A 3,217-nucleotide genomic window follows, 5' to 3' on the forward strand; every position below is an offset into this window, starting at 1 on the left:
GTAGGCTCAAATGAGGAAAAGCTGGGGCAAAATAAGATTACAACATTGTACGCCTTAAATAAAAATAGGGAGAATGCAACTGTATTTTTTCTGGGGCAACTTGCATTCCATAAAGACTTAAATCATGTTGTATTTCTGAAAGCCAATTAGATTGTGTCTTTGGTGTTCCAATTTCGCAATTCTAGGCAGAGGAAAAAAAAATTTCAAACAAAAAAGCTCCCCCCCTCTGTTTCCTGTCTCTCTCTCGCTTGTAAAGCAACACAGCCAGCCGGAAAGAGAGGGGGGTGGGAATCTCATCACCAAAAATTAGGTTTCTCTCCTTCATATGAATTCTCCGTAAAACTCTTCTCATGCAAACACTTACAATTACTTTTCAATTACTTTTACAATAACAAAATCTATCATTCATTATTTCTTTCGCAGCCTGGGAGAAAATGGGTGGGGGGTAGGGTTTGAGGGCTAACACACACTTATATATCAGCAAATAAACTCATCCACTTTCATTCTAACTGCTTTCATAAATAATTCCACATACAAATATTTCATTTCAAACTTTCTCCAGGCAAACCATGCATTCTTAAATAGGCCTTTTTGTATTGTTGTTATCAGAGAGGGTTTTGACCCTCTTCCTAGTCTTGGAAATAACACAAAACAACATAGACAAACATAAATACAGAAATACTGTTAAAACAACATTTATTGAAACGTATGACTTGTCCTGCAAAAAGCGAGAAAAATCAAGAGATGATTTCAACCAAACATGGTTTTATAGGGCCCTTTCATCTCCTATTTTTCTCACCATTCCAAGTCCAAGCATAGTGTTCTGGGTGGCCACACATACACAAAACACATTATATATATGAACAGAATACAATACATGTCAACACACAGCACCATCAGACATTGTCTGACAGGGTTAAACTTAGCAGTTACATGAAGTTTCAAAACATTCCTATTTGTTCAAAATGCATTGTAGAGGAGTGCATTTTGAGTTAATTTATGTCTTTAAATTACTCTGAAAATTCCCCTTATTGTTGTTTCTATTTCAAAATAGTTTCTCTAATATTTTCTGTGTGGGGGTGTAGGGAATTTTGTCCATGCACTTAATTTAAAACTCCCCTTTTCTGGGTACGATGGAAAGTGTTGCCAAATGTATGTCAGAAGGCCAATTAGATCATTGCTTTACAATCGAGGGAGTGATTTACCCCCGTTTGAAGCAAAAAATTTTAGAAGATTCGGTTAGTTCTCTCAGTTCCTTCAGGTGCGCAGCCTGTTATTTTCCTTTCTGTTGAGAGAGCTTTCCTCCCATACTCACGAGTATCCAGCCGTGTTTCAGACGGGACGAGTGCACAGCCTCCCTCAGGCGAGTGGGTATGGGTGGTCCGAGACGCATCTCTGGGTAAGCAACGACCTCCACAGACATCACGTCGGGGTCACCAAAATGTGGCATTTTAGCCTTGCCACATTAGGGTGGGTCACTCATGAATCCTGGCAAGCGACGACAAGCCAGAAAAGGAAGAGACATGCAGGAATTTCCTCGAGGTGAGTGGACACAGAGTGTGCTCTGAGTCACCTTTTTATTTCGTACATACATGAGGACGTGCAGGTGTCAATACATAATTGGTTACATTTAGTTGCAGGGTAGAATAAGTCCTATGTAGCGTCTTTAACATATGATTGGTTGTAGCTTTCTATAGGATGTGGTTAGTGCAAAGCAATTGCAAGCCTATTGTGGTTTATTTGCTCATCTACTTGCCTCATTGCTTATGGCAGTTGCTTAGCTAGCTTCCTGTTAACCGTTATTTTCTCAGAGGATGTGTTACCTCACTTACTGTCCTAGGCTTTTAGTACGCAAGCTGGCCTCTGGCCTAGTCTTGCTATAGAAGCCTGAACTATAAAAATCCCAACAAGAATTCAGATTTTGGCTTTGACCATGCTACTCGAATAAAGATTTTTTTAAGGTAAACAATGCCTCGAAGTTCTTTGAAGACTTTCATCTGTCGGAACCATGACATATTCAACCTGTGAATGTATACAGTATTATCAGCCCAAACATTCTAGGATATGCAGACTTGGGAACAGAACCATTTTACTATTTCTTTTATTATTATGGTTTAATTCTTGTAGGATCAGCCATCAACAGGGCAAGGTCTGACCGCATTCGAATGCCTTTGAGACATCTCCAGTCTGCTGTAGGCAAAAGCTACCACTCTGGGGAGATTCCTGTGGAATTGGCATAGAGCAGAGAAGGAGGTAGTTTATCTCTGCTTATGGGGCTGGTCTCTCAGAGCTGAAAGAGGAACATAATTGGGCTAATCTGGCACCGACTCTCAGTTCTGGCTTTACCCTACTGCAATTCACTTCTAGTAAACTATACCTTTCTCAACAAATGGAGTTAAGGATTGTTTTTACTTAGAAGCCCAATGTCAGGTCTGCCAGGTTGGCTTGGCACCTCACTGGCATCCTGCCCTCAAAGGCTGGTGTGGGAGGACGGATGGCAAATAGAGCAGCCAGGTCCTGTTTGTGCCAGCATCCCAAGGCCAGGCGTCCTGAGAAAATCTGTGGATTACCCCAAAACATCTCAGCCTTCTCAAAACACTTTGGCTGGAAAAGGACTGGTCAAGGGGAGGGATGGGCTCTGTGAAAATCTTTCTGTAACCAGTAGCCAGCACGAGTTTTTTAAAAGCAGATCATGCCACACCGATCTTATTTCACGTGATTTTGATTTGATGCCTCGGTTTATACAACCAAAGATTGTACTAGCTTTTTTGGCTGCTGCTGCTGCACACTGCTGGCTCATATTTAAGTGATTGTCACAAGGGGGAGCATTTTGTAAATCTAGGTTTTGCACCCCACCCCTCGCCCTCATTCCCTTACTGTCCCCTACCCAAACACACCCTCTCCTCCCTTTGACCTCCCCCTCACTCTCCCCTCCCTCACTATCCCCCTTCTACCTGTGGATCATGGTCCATCTCTCATCCCCCACCCTCGCCCCTAACCATCCACATCCTCCCCTTCCCCCCCTTCAATGTCCCTCCCCCTTCCTACCCTCCCTCAACCCCCCCAGATCTCCTCATGGTCCATCACCCCATTCCTATTCCGCTCCTGCTTTTTCCTCTTCCCCCTCCCATCGTGTTCCCTCCCCTCCCCAGATGCTCCTCCCCCTCCCTCTTCCCCTCCACATCCCACTCCTCTCCATCATTTTCACCTTTCCTTT

Source organism: Protobothrops mucrosquamatus, unplaced genomic scaffold (assembly GCF_001527695.2).
Source record: "Protobothrops mucrosquamatus isolate PMUCROS unplaced genomic scaffold, P.Mucros_1.0 scaffold5163, whole genome shotgun sequence".
NCBI lineage: Eukaryota > Metazoa > Chordata > Lepidosauria > Squamata > Viperidae > Protobothrops > Protobothrops mucrosquamatus.